The 13,339-nt window shown below is 37.8% G+C and overlaps 1 protein-coding gene and 1 long non-coding RNA gene across 4 annotated transcripts in view; one reads left to right on the top strand and one right to left on the bottom strand.

Moving 5' to 3' along the window:
* The window catches only part of EPC1 (enhancer of polycomb homolog 1), a 90,261-nt gene that overhangs the window by 68,935 nt on the left and 7,987 nt on the right, over nt 1–13,339 (bottom strand). The window lies entirely within an intron of this gene.
* On the top strand, nt 8,752–9,463 carry LOC123388855. The gene is made up of 2 exons (XR_006603363.1): nt 8,752–8,842; nt 9,217–9,463. It is a non-coding gene; the product is annotated as an uncharacterized LOC123388855 (long non-coding RNA).

Genomic DNA, 13,339 nt, shown 5'->3' with positions numbered 1-13,339 from the left:
TACAGGAAACTGCAGGTACTCTCATAGTGACTAGTGGTAACCAGCAGTGGCTGGATGAAGCTTTGTTTCCTGGGGATATCAAGAAGAGAGTACAAACTGCCCTTCAGGAGTTCATAGTGCATGCCACCAAATCAGTGTGCCTAAATCCCCACTCCATATGTATCCTCCCCTACCGAAGCCAGTTATTTATATCTGCTCTTTGTTTTGCCCATTAGATAAAGCCTTTGGGGGGGTATATCGTTGTTAGGGTGCCTCAATAACTTTGACTAACTCTATCTAACATAGTTTCCCATTACTGCCCAAGACACACTCTTCACTGCCTCCTAAGTCACACCACCATCTTTAGAAATCAGCATGTCTTTCCTGCCTCCAGATTTTTATTCATTCCTTTCTCTCTATTCTTCCCCATCCAGCTTCAGACGGACTATATGTTTCTAGCTACCAAAATGCTACCTCACAGAAATGTTTTGAAGATTCAATAAAACAATCCATGTAAGTATTTAGAATGGCCTGTGATCCACAGTAAACCTTCAGTAGTGGTAAACTATTGTTATTATCCTCCAAAATCCAATTCAAATATCATGTCCTCCATGAAATTTTGACTACTTAATCTCTCCGGGTTCTAATTTCCTAATCTGAAGAGAGGTTAGGTGAATTCAAAATAATTCTTTTTAAACTTACACCATTCTTTCTCCTTTTTGAACTCCTATTATTACACTTTCAATCAGTAAGAATAATAACCACATTTACTATGTGGCAGGCAATGCAGAAGTACATTTTAAATGCATTATCTCATTTAATTTTCATGGGAATCCTACGAGATCTGTCCTGTTAGAGAGGTTGCAAGACCAGCCTATGGTCATGAAGTTGGTGAGAGGCAATGCTGAGATTGAAATCCCTGGTGTCTAACTCCAGAGTGAGGCACCCATAACCAGATTATAAAGTGAACTGAGGAGTGAATGAGAGGTGAGGAAAGATGTTGAATATGGGTTACCCTTTTAAGAGCCTTAGCAAGGAAGGGAGGAGACGCAGAGACAATGGGGTAACTATTTGGGTCACAGATTTTGTTGTTTTTGAAGGTGGGAGAGATATGGGCATGTTTGTATGCTGAAAGCAAAAAATCATGTAAATGGATTAACTTTAGAGCTATCTTCCTTTGAGGCAGGAAGGAAGGACAGCAAGAATGGATAGTGATCCAAAGAAGTTAAACTCTCTGATGGGACAGTAAGATTTAAAAAATCATGATGCCAATTTTGCTAGCAGCCCTCTAGATTCTTTGTGTTCCTTCGAGCATTCAATAAACATTGACTGGATGTTTACTAAGACTAGGTAAAGCAGCTTGTGCTGGAGAGTAACCTATTTAATCCAATGACTGGCACTTACTGACAGATTACACCTGTTTACAGGCCAGGTGTTAGTCCAAGGTTGTAAGGGGCAAAGGCATAAAAATGAGTTGTGAGACACCAGAGGAGCAGGCGGAGGGGAGGAGGAGGAAGAAAAGGGAGGCAGAAGTAGGGAAAGGGAAGGTAGTAACGCTTAAGGTGCTTTACAGTCTCAGCACATAAGATGTATTATATGTGACAATTTGTTCTACTAAGCAACATATCCAAATCAGTATGGTATAAATGGTACATGGGGCAAAGAAAAGAAACTTGGAGAAATAAGAGAAAAACCACTAACAAAGTAGAATTTTACGTTGGAAGATTTAAGTCAAATTTATTAGTGTATGGTAGACCAAAAAAGACTGACAGGGAAAGGGGCTTTCAAGAGAGACTTACGTGAGTTACTATTGCTTCTATGACCCAAGGAAGGAAATCATTTTCCTTTTGAAACCCGAGGCACAGAATTATATTCTCTATTACCTAATAAATTAGGATTGTTGAAATTAAAGTTCTACTTTCACTCTATTCTTTTTTACGATACTGTGAGTAACCGTTGTGCCAATTACTTAGATAAGCACTCTGAATCCAGTTTTTCCTCTCTTCCAGAATAGGGAAGGGAAAGTGAATAATCTCAACCACATGGATGGAGATTATAGGTGTGAAGAATGATTCATGGAGTGAGAAGAGGAGGGCACAGAGAACAGAGCCGGAGGAATACCAACATCTAGGAGACAGCAGAAGCACAAGAGCCAGGGAAAGAACAGAGAAGGAGGGACAAGAGGCTACGAGAAACATGAAAGCCAGCGGAGGTCCATATTTCAAGGAGGACCCAAAGGGTCAACGATTAGGACCAAAAATGGCAATGAGGAGGACCAAAACATTGGAGGTTGTCCCTGGAGATCATAAAAAGCACAACTTCTAGAGGACCCTGTGGGCGGAAAATATACTCTGGTGAGTTGAGACGTGAATTGGAGGAGGCATGGCTGAGTGGTGCCTAAAGAATGTTCATTAATCATTTACCAGGCAAGCCAAAGCCAAGTAAAAATTTGAAGTGATTTCCCAGTACTTTTCTGTGATACTATTATTGTTACTTGCCCACCTAAGTGAGAGTACCTCCAGGCCAAAAATCAACTTAGCTTCAGGACATACCCAGGGACAGAGCAGCTAACATCACCAGCACCTCCCACATTAGACATATTAAGAGAGAACGTGTTCCATTATTTCACAACAAAATCCTGGTTACAGGAGGAAGTAAAACTTATCTACCATCTTTAAAGTTGCAGAAGCCAGTGAACAAAAAACCGACCCAATTAGTGATAAGGATATACGTCACATCCATATCTTCAGATTTCTTCTGAATTAAGTTTCCCAAACACTAGACTCATCAGCCAAAAAACAACACGGGTGCACTGTGGTAGAAACTGGACTTGGGGGACGCCTGGGTGGCTCAGTTGGTTGGACGACTGCCTTAGGCTCAGGTCATGATCCCGGAGTTCCGGGATCGAGTCCCGAATCAGGCTCCCAGCTCCATGGGGAGTCTGCTTCGCTCTCTGACCTTCTCCTCGCTCATGCTCTCTCTCACTCTCTCTCTCTCAAATAAATAAATAAAATCTTTAATAAAAAATAAAGTGGACTTGGATATTATATTTTGGTTTAATTGATTTCTTTATACTCAGGTTAACAGTTTGATGTTTTTGTTTCTTCCTGTCTTTCCTGGGTTTTCTTTTATTTTTCATTTGCTTGTTTTGTAATATTGGAATAATAATGAATATTGTTTTGTAGTCCTCACTTCCAAATATAATCTGAGAACATTCTCACCTCATTAAATAGTTTTGTAAGATTATTTTTTGATAGATACTTATCCTATGTATATACCATAATTCCTTAAGCATCCCCTCTTTGGGAGGTTTACAAAGTGTACTGACTTTTCTTTATTATAAAGAACACATATTGCCTTAATAGAACATTTAAAATAAACAATGGGTTTGAATTTTCATGGCTTAAGGCTCAGAATATCTGCTGTTCTTTATTTTTTATTCTTATTTTACTTTTAATTAGTTAATCAATTAATTAATTTTGGTGGGCAGCAAGGAAAGGTTTAAGAGATAGCAAAAAGACAGGACAAAGCTGGGTTGCCCTTTTTTTTTTTTTTAAGGATTTATTTATTTATTTGAGGGGGCAGGGAGAGGGTGTGAGCACATGGCACATGCACGCAAGCAGTGGGGAGGGGCAGAAGGCAGGGGAGAGAAGGCGAGAGAAAGAGAGAGAGAAGTCAGGCTGACTCCCTGCTGAGCACGGAGCACCCACTAAGGGCTGGATCCCAGGATCCTGAGATCATGCCTGAGCTGAAACCAAGAGCAGATTGCTCAACTGACTGAGCCACCCAGACACCTCTACCTTTCTTTGAATAACAATACGGCCAAATCGGCGCATATGAAGGTGGACGATTTTACTGCCATTCTGAGTTGATGGCAAAATACAGGTCTTCAATATCTTTTTTTTTTTTAAGATTTTATTTATTTATGGGGGGGGGGGGAGAGAGCGAGCACAGGCAGACAGACTGGCAGGCAGAGGCAGAGGGAGAAGCAGGCTCCCTACTGAGCAAGAAGCCCGACGTGGGACTCAATCCCAGGACGCTGGGATCATGACCTGAGCCGAAGGCAGCTGCTTAACCAACTGAGCCACCCAGGCGTCCCACAGGTCTTCAATATCTTAAAAATATTTACGGACTAAAATGTAAGTATTTCTTCCCAGATATTAGTTCAGCGTTTTTCAAAAGTATGATCCATAAAACATTAATCCCAGAGGTTACATTCTGAGATGAGGTACATAAAAAAGTTACATATAAAACCAGTAAGTTAGAAAAATACTGTCTATCATGTTTCTTTTAAAAATATGGATGGGCTCACAAGGCGTAGGATCAGGACAAGTCCTGCAGAAAATAAATCTATTTACTAATGCTTATCACAGTATTTTTCAAATTTATCAAACCATGCAACCTCTTACGATATACTATTAATTATCTCCTTTAATTCTATAAAATTATACTTTGGGAAATGAAAGTTTTCTAATCAAATTTTTCATTAACATGCTAACTTTGAAAGAAGCATAAAGATCTTATAAATGCAAAGTACTATCCTTATTACCAGGATAACAATCTTTTTTTTATCCTGCTAAACAGTGCAAAATAAAACATTTAGTGTAAAACTGAACAGAATTCTAACCAACACAGAATTAAGCAGATTGCTACTCTTTAGCAATATATTTGGTATTTAATACCAAATTAACCAAATTGTTCAGCCACTTTTCTTTCCAGAGGTTTCTCTATTAAAAACAACATGGTAAGCCACTTTGATTCAGATTTTTATTCTAACTTAAGCTCTTGGAGCTGCAGTTTCTTCATCCATACGATAGGAATCAACAGAATCTACTGTTTAGGTTGATACATTGATCCAATAAAATCATTAATGCAAAGAGTTTATCATGAATCTGACACAAATATAATGCTCAATAAGCATGGGTTATTTTTAAAGGACATTTTAATCCTATTTTATCCCATTGCTCATTTTATTTTTCTGGGCTCCCCTATCCCCCTTATATACAGTATAAAACAAGATTAATTGTAAAGGCTTTCAAAACTCTTAGCTGAGGCAACAAAACAAAACCAAGCTTAAAATAGCCTCAAATGAAACCAAAGACCTATATTTGAGTGTATATATATATATATATATATACACAGATACACATATATAACTAATTTATATAAAACATTATACTCATTTTATAGAGGTTTTTTTGTTTGTTTCCCTTTAGTAGTTTTGTTCATTCCTACGTTTAAATCTACAAGGACCCCTGGCAGCCAACACCGTCCCCACCAACCCCACCCCCTTGCGAAATGATTCATTAGGCTGGCTGCCCAGTGACTGCTCAATCTCCAAATCTGGTCAAGCAAGCTCCCCAGGGGGTCAGGGTCTCTCTGTACAGGCTGCTACTGTTTCCCTTAGGGTGAGTGCTTTGTGTAAAAACAGTCAAATGGTAAGTAACATTTTGCATTCAAAGTAGCAACATGGTGCACTGAGACACAGCATTAAGTCTTGAAAGGAACACTGGCTTCCATGTTTGAAGAGCTAGATGCTAATCTAGTATCTACCACTTACCAGCAGTATGACCCTATAGAAATGATTTAATTTCTGAGCCTTAAGTATCTTATATACTCAGTCTAAGTACTTGTTTTCCTCTCTTTCAGGCCACTCTGATGAACAAATGAGCTAATATAGTGAAAAATCTTTGACAGCTGCAACTTCAAATATAAATATTAAGAAAGAATATATTATTTCAATTCCACCTTAGCGGTTAGGAAGGGCATATGTGTATACATGCCCCAAAATAACACATTGGAACAGAAAATCTATGACCTATCCAAATTGCAGTTGATCACAGATTTGATTGAGAAACTAAAGTGTTTTGGACATTGCCGTAAATAGGAAATCTTCAACACAACACCGAGATTCACCCATTTATTTATTTTTCAATAATCTTTTTTTCACCCCTTCTAATTTATCCGGCCATATTTTTTTTTCAATTATTCTAAAGAGTGTCTAGCACAAAATAAAAGTTCAAAAAATCTATCATAAGTTTGAATTATTTTAAGAAATGTACCTGATTATAATTTTTATAATTATAAAGTTTTATAATTTTAATGTATTTTCTAAAAAATCTCTCTTCCTCATCATCACCTTAAGAACAGAAAATCAATAAAAATGTTTTTTTTTCCTGAATCTCCTCTTCTCCCTAATTTCCCCCATTTTAAAAGCAGCATTCCAGGTTTTTAGCAGATGACATGCTAAGAAAACAAATGGCTAAAATACAGTGGTTAAAAAGACTAGCTCCAGAGTCAGACATGATTAGGCTTTTGTAGCTCTGTGAACATAAATAAAATTATTAACTTCTATGAATTGCAATTTTCTCTTCTGTAGCATGGTGACAGTTTGGAATAGATAAAGAGGATAAATAGCTAAAGAAGCCACGTGACCAAATTTACGGAGTTCTTACTTCGGCGGGGCACTTACATATACTATCTCATTTAATCCCTATAAAATGTTATAAAACAGCTCCAGCGCCTGTCATTATAGTAAGTATTCCTTCTTGAATAATTTTTCAAACCCTATCTTTTGTCCTTCCATTCACAAAAATGCACACACACACACACACACACACACACTTTTTATATCAGACTCATAGAGGACACTATTGTGTGTCTCTTTAGTATCTAGTTTCATTCTTCCATCTTAATAGAACTCCCTGCCTTTATTTTCTTGGGTTGTTCCAGAATCTGTGCTTCTTCAAATAAACTTTCATGTTCTACTTGAGAAATAATGGCTCTTAAGGAGTAATTTTGAACTATATTCTGTCTAATGGCCTTAAAATTCTATTTTGTTAGTTCTCGGAATAAAAGACAAAACAACTTTAAGTATAGAGAAAAGGATAACCTTACGATAGTATTGCCTCCATCATATGGGTTTTTAGACTATTTTTAGAAAGAAGAGGTTTTAAAAATTTTTTTTTCAAGATGTTACATATTTGATTGAGAGAGCACAAGCAGGGGGAGCGGCAAGCAGAGGGAGAGGGAGAAGCTGGCTTCCCACTAATATGAGAGCTGATCCCAGGACTCTGAAATCCTCGGATTACGACCTGAGCTGAAGGCACTTAACCAACTGAGCCACCGAGGTACCCCCAACTAATTTTTTAAAAAAGATTATTTGAGAGAGAGAGAGCGTGCACACGTGTGCAAGAGCACGAGCAGGGGGGAGAATGGAGGGAGAGGGAGAAGCAGACTCCCAGCTAGGCAGAGAGCCCGTGGGGGTTCATCCCAGGATCTCAGGATCCCAGGACCCTGGAATCATGACCTGAACTGAAGGCAGACACTCAACTGACTGAGTCACCCAGGCGCCCCAGGAAGTAAAAGGTTTTTTTAAATCATGTTATATTTTTATAATTGAGTCATCAATGAATTAAAAAATAATGCATGCTTGGCGATCTCACCTGTATCAAGTGGTTATGAACATTTTATGTTAAGAGATGTAGGTTCCAATTCTGCTTCTACCCCCAGCTTGCTGCATAATCTTGATTTTAATGTCCCTTGGCCTCCCATTTCCTCAACTTTGAAAAAAGGACCCTGAAAAAAAGGACTTTGAAGAAAGGACTTAATGGTCCATCCCAACTTTTCCAACTGTCAAATTTTATGACTATCTCCCTTTTCCTAGTAGTTGGTAGGAAAAAAAAGGATATATGAAATTTTTAAAAAGTAAAAAGCGAAGAAAAGATCATTCAATTTGAGATGTACGATTTCTATAGTAAATATGCCTTTAGTGTTTCCTGGCTATATGTTTACATAGTATAGAAAGCCCTAGGAAGAGTGTAAGAGCAAATAGAGTTCTGGAAGATATGCACTAGAAGAGTAATTTCACTGAGTGAGTCAAAGATGTAGTGCTTTGTTAGTTGGTAATTAGTAATACTTGATGCTTAAACAAAAGGTTCTTAGAGGATGCTTAGTAAAAGTAGCTTTGTCATAAATATGGTCAAATGTGATCTGAGAAATCCATGTAGCTCATATCATTAAAACTGGAAAATCAAGATTCAGAATTAATACCAAAAGGAAGAGACAAACTTCAAAATAAAAGCTGAAGCAGAAGTGATCGAAATAATTAAGCCTAGTAATAGAAGATCTGCAATTAGCCTGAAATTCTCACTGGAAAAGGGCAGGGAATTTCTAGGTAACAAATTGAGAAAATTAACACAATGCTACTATCCAGGCACTGAGAAAAATACCAAATAGCAACAACCAGAACAGTAGTAACAATTTAACCAGTTTAACAATTTGAAAAATACGATGCAAGTATGAAGAGTACATTTAAATCTTACATCAAAGAACTAGATTGTGTTACATATACTTTCATAAAATTTCCTAATGTTTCACTTATCAGGCCCTGCCTCTGTGCAAGCACTGTATTAATGCCATATTTTTCCTTAATGGAATTAGTTCCTGTAAAAACAAACAGGGCATGTCCTGTGTATACCCTGGTCATCCTAGCTTGAAAGGTAACATTTTATTTTATTTTATTTTTATTTTTAAAGATTTTATTTATTTATTTGACAGACAGAGATCACAGGTAGGCAGAGAGGCAGGCAGAGAGAGAGAGAGGAGGAAGCAGGCTCCCTGCGGAGCAGAGAGCCCAATGTGGGGCTCAATCCCAGGACCCTGTGACCACGACCTGAGCTGAAGGCAGAGGCTTTAACCCACTGAGCCACCCAGGTGCCCCAAAAGGTAACATTTTAAATAATTTTTTTATTTTTATATTTTCAGATTTACAAATGATGGAAATAAAATACACAAGAAATGCTTCATAAATTTATGAAGTTGTTCTCATTTCCTTTCATGATATTTAAGTACTAATTTTCAGGTAAACTATCTCTTTTTTTAAATTAATTTATTTATTTGAGAGAGAGAGAATGAAAGAGAGCATGAGAGGAGAAAGGTCAGCGGGAGGAGAAGACTCCCTGTGGAGCAGGGAGCCTGATGTGGGACTTGATCCTGGGACTCCAGGATCATGACCTGAGCTGAAGGCAGTAACTTAACCAACTGAGCCACCCAGGTGCCCAAGGAGAGAGAATTTTAAGCAGACTCTTTTTGAGTATGGCACTGGACAGGGGTCTTAATCCCACGACCCTTGGATCATGACCTGAGCAGAAACCAAGTCAGATGCTTAACTGACTGCAGCACTCAGGAGCCCCTCAGGTCAACGACCTTAAACCAAAAGTTTGTTCATCATTTCAGATGTTCCTGAATGAAGGTGGCAATCAATATTCCACAAGCACAGAATAGCCAGCCATCAGTTTATGTGGCCATTTAAAGTGACAAGTATAACATATGTCAATACATGGAGAGAAGCATCTACAGAAAGGTGAAATGAGGGAACAAAAAGCAGCACCTGAAGGATGACCCACGCAGGGGTCACAACCATCTAAACATGTGTGATGGGCATTGAGAGAATCATGAAGGAACAAAGAAAGTTTCTATGTGTGTTGTGTATGAGCATTATTATACCTCTTCCTCACATTATTATACATCTTCCTCACACAAGGAGAGAAAGAGCTATTTTCTGGTGGGTGTAATGAAGCATTCACAAAGGTAAATCCCAGAGCTAAAAAAACAAAAACAAAAACAAAACATCTACATGGAAGCTTCTCATTTTCTACTCTTAATATCATGAACCATCTAAACTTAAAGTATATTTTATTTACTTATTGATCTGAGAGAGACAGAACATGAGAGAGAGAGAGGGAGAGAGAGTACACACAAGCAGGGGGGAGGGGCATAGGAAGAGGGAGAAGCAGACTCCCAGCCAAGGAGGGAGCCTGAGGTGGGACTCAATCCCAGGACTCTGGGATTGTGACCAGAAGCCAAAGACAGACGCTCAACCCACTGCACCACCCAGGTGCCCATGAACCATCCAAATTTTTGAACAGGTTAGTAAGAGGTGAATTTCACCTGAAAAATATAATGTAGACATACAGTGTAGATAGTCTCAAATTTTACCTTATTTTTTAAAAAATATTTTATTTATTTAACACAAAGAGAGAGGGAGCACAGGTGCCTTGCAGTGGGAGAAGCAGGCTCCCCCTGAGCAAGGAACCTGATGCGGGACTCAATCCCAGGACCCCAGGATCACGACCTGAGCTAAAGGCAGATGCTTAACTGACTGAGCCACCCAGGTGTCCCACCGAATTTTAGATATAAAGAAAAAAACTTCATTTGGATGTCCAAAAATTTCATGAGCATAAAAGCCAAAATTCAAAATTCCATATATTTGGTATGTAAAATAGGGTGTGTATTAAAATTTCTGTTCATGATTTAAGTACAATTTTATTTTCAAGTGTTTTTTTTTCTCTCCCTCTCTCTCTTTAACCAGTTTCTTTAAGGAATGCAGGATATCAGTGTAGCTGAACAAGGGTACTTCAAAAAAATGTAGAATCTTTAAGAGTCATAAAAGTTTTCTAAATGAAAACTTCTAAATGAAAATTTGAAAATTTAAATGCTTTCCAATTTAAATTTAGACATTTTCAAACTTATATGAACTCTGAAAAGAAATAACACATAGACAACTGTTCATTTCTATGCTCTCAAATAAGCAGCAATGTCATTCTGCCATCAGCCAGCCTGTTACTTTTCTTCTTTTCTCTTTTAATTTCTCTTCATTTTTGGGGAAAGAATGCTAAGTTATTATTAATATAAGTAGCCTATATTATGTAAATTTATAATGGTCAAGCAATATTACAGAAGCAAATGCCCTATGCATTCATTTGACTTTTAGGTGCCCTCCTGCTGCCCCCTGCTGCCCAGTGTCCACACTTACTAAAAACTGTCCCAAACTTTTCAACCTTTCCTACTTCTCCATGTTCTCCCCATCAAAACTTACCTAGCAAGAGATCCAGACCACTGAAGTTTTCCCCTACTCAGGCTAATAGGTAAATGGTAAAATAAGAAAGAACTATTTATCCCATCACCATTTTTTGGCTAACAAGAACTTGAATTGGTATTCTATTGGAAATGACTGATTTCCAAATTCCTTAGCTTGGGATTCCAAAACCTCCTTGTGTTGGTTCCAAGGTACCATCGCAGGTCCATCTCTCCCACTCTCTAATTCCCACACATTATAGCTAACTTTCTACCCACACTGGGCTTCTAGCTGGTATTTCCAAATGCCATGTGTTTTCTCTCCTCGTTGCCTGTGCCCCACTACTTTCCTTACTTACCTGGAAAGTCTTCTCTCAATGTCTACATATCGAAAATCTATGTGTCTTTCAAGGCTCTGGTCAAAAGTATCTTCTCCATGAAGTTCACCCCAATTCCCAACTGCTTCTCTTCTAATCTGTTAAGGCTCAGGATAGTGTTGTTGCTGTTGTTTTTAAGAAGCCTGATAAAGATTTATTTAGTGAGTGAAGAGCAGGTAACAAAGAAACCTTAATTGCTGGAGATACTATTGGACTTACTAACTTTTGAGAGTAACTGCAGAGGATAATGAGAGCCTCTCTAATAATATTGTGATACCCATATGCCTAAATCAGATGACGTTTTTAATTCCTAACACACTGTGTAATGCCTGTTTAGGTCCTTGAAATCAGCGGTGTCTATGAAAAAATAAACGCATGGCATATACTGGATGTTTACGACATTATCAGGCACTTGGTGCTTTCTTGGTGGTTTAAGTGCTTTAACTCATCGTAGTCTCAAAACAGCCACATGAGGAGGGTAACTGGCCCAAGTTACTTAACTGTGCAGACCCTCAGTTTCCTCTTCTTTGAAACAAGGTAATATTCCTTCCTCACGAGGCTGTTGTTAGACTATAATGAGTTAAAGGGCAAAGCTAGAACACAAACAAATCAGGCAAAGCTGTGTTCTCATAATGTTTTCAATAGAAATGTATATGTACGGAGAGGCTTCTAGTCAGCCATTCTAGGGGTCAAAAAAAAAACAAACTTGTCAACAGAATATGCTTGGAAAATGTAGACCTAGACAAAATCATAGAGAGATTCAGTGTCAATTAAAGATCTGTTAGTATCTCCAAGAGTTGATTGTCCTGTAAGACAGAATGTGAGAGATTCAGCCAAGTTCAAAGGTGTCTAGATTAAGAAAAAAGGACAGTTATCTATTCTAAAGGATTAAGAAACGTGCAACCTAAATATTTGTTCATTGTAGCCATTTGTGTGTGTGAGGATCAAAGATTCTAACCTGACTTAAAAAAAGGTAAAGATATGACTCACTTTTTGTGGGGTGGGGTATAGGGATACAATGAATGTCAGTAAGGTTCAGAATGATCCATCAATGTCTCAGCCAAGGATCTAGTCTGTTCCACCCAAACCTCTGCTCATCAAGAAACCAGTTTATTGAAAAGGCAGATCAAAAAATTTACTTGGGAAGGCATCACCCAAAATTGTTAGGTAGGACATAACTGTTTTCTTAGCAGGTAAGAAGCTTTTAACTCCAGAAAGATGTACAATAAGTACAAAAGTGTTTTTAATGTAGATTAATTGTTCTCTTTAAGAACACTTGACCAATTGGAGTAAGAGGACAGCCTATTAGACTTTAAAGTACAATTCCTACAAAATTATATATAGTATTGAAACATTAGAGAACTTAAGAATCATAAATTTATTAGATATATAAGACTTTCTTGACTTCTTGAAACTGGTTATTAGATACCAAAAGAGGCAGCTGTATGCAGTAAATTTATAAATGCAGTATAAAGAGGAATACAAAGTTGGAAGGTATTTAATCAAGTAATAGTATAAATAAGACCAAATTTTAAAGGTCCATGATTTTTAAAATTTGCCAGATTTATAAATATGATAAGATTTGTGAACTAAATTTAAAAACATTAGGGAGAGCTTCCTTGGATAGTAACATTAATAAATTTCATATTACCTTTTGAAAATTCAAATTAACTTCAGAATGGTCTTTCAGTATGCAAAACAAATAGTGGTAACTGGGCTGTTTTTCTCCCAGCTAAAGCTGGTGTTCATTAGGCGGTCAACTTAATGGTTTATCCCACAGAACTGGCCACACTGTCCAGTTATTCTTTACCTGGGTTTGAACCTTCCTCACTTTCTAGGAGATGTGACTGTAGGTTTTGAACTATTGAGATGAGAAGTAGCAGCACTAATCGACTGACCTCTTCATTTTTTGGTTTAGTGGCTTACTTCAGTAGAGGAACTTAGCAATTCTCAACTCCAGCTGTATATTGGAATCCTGTGAATAGCTTTTGGGAAATGCTTATGCCAAGATCTGATCCAGGCCAATCTCTGGGCGTGGGGTGCGGGCATTTTGTTTTTAAGTTTCTGGATGATGGTAACTACAGGAAGTTGAGAAGCCCTGGTGTAATAATAGTGTGAGCCAAGCA

The sequence above is a fragment of the Mustela putorius genome, unplaced genomic scaffold (genome assembly GCF_011764305.1).
Source record: "Mustela putorius furo isolate JIRA1106 unplaced genomic scaffold, ASM1176430v1.1 tig00003913_pilon_pilon_pilon, whole genome shotgun sequence".
In the NCBI taxonomy this organism is placed as follows: domain Eukaryota; kingdom Metazoa; phylum Chordata; class Mammalia; order Carnivora; family Mustelidae; genus Mustela; species Mustela putorius.
Note: the sequence above shows the minus strand (reverse complement) of the source record. Positions and strands in the feature narration are given on the sequence as shown.